The 671-nt window shown below is 66.9% G+C and overlaps 1 non-coding gene across 1 annotated transcript; it reads left to right on the plus strand.

The window, feature by feature from the left end:
* The first annotated feature begins 231 nt into the window (after positions 1-231).
* LOC131873372 (5S ribosomal RNA) lies at positions 232-350 on the plus strand. Its single transcript, XR_009371333.1, has one exon. It is a non-coding gene; the product is annotated as a 5S ribosomal RNA (ribosomal RNA).
* The last annotated feature ends 321 nt before the right edge of the window (positions 351-671 follow it).

The following is a 671-nucleotide window of genomic DNA, read 5'->3' on the forward strand; positions in this document are numbered from 1 at the left end:
GCAGACGGGACACTGCACGCACACGACGCCCCCTCCAGGTGCACGCACGTAGGCCGGGCCGGGTGCACACCCGACGCCCTAGCAAGGTGCGCGCACCCGGGCAGGGCTCACACTTGGCGAACGGGGCGCACTTCGCGAGGGAGGGTGTGCACCTCGACGGGGGTGGGTGGCCGGGGTGGATTCGCACGTGGGTCGCGGTTTGCTAAGTACACACTGCGACAAGCTCATAACGGGTGCGATCATACCAGCGTTAGTGCACCGGATCCCATCAGAACTCCGCAGTTAAGCGCGCTTGGGCCGGAGTAGTACTGGGATGGGTGACCTCCCGGGAAGTCCCGGTGTTGCACCCTTTTTTAGTTTTTCGCCGGGCGTCGCAATGCTATTTGAATAAACCTTTTGCCCGTTTGCGTTCTCGTCGGGGCCGGGCCGGGCCGGGGTGCGCTGCCCGCACTACCGCGCGCGCGGGGGCGACACCGAGCGCGCACCCGAGGCGCCCCGAGCACACAGGCCACGGTGCAACCCGGGCGTTGTGCGCGCACCCCGGTGCGCCCGAGGTGCTGCGCGCGCACCCAGGTGAAATCGGTGTGCACCTCGGCCAGTGCGCGCTCGGTCGAGTCGCGCACGTTGGCCAAGGTGCACGGTGATGTTTCTTACTCTAAGGTTCCGCACCA

Source organism: Cryptomeria japonica, unplaced genomic scaffold, assembly GCF_030272615.1.
Source record: "Cryptomeria japonica unplaced genomic scaffold, Sugi_1.0 HiC_scaffold_1618, whole genome shotgun sequence".
NCBI lineage: Eukaryota > Viridiplantae > Streptophyta > Pinopsida > Cupressales > Cupressaceae > Cryptomeria > Cryptomeria japonica.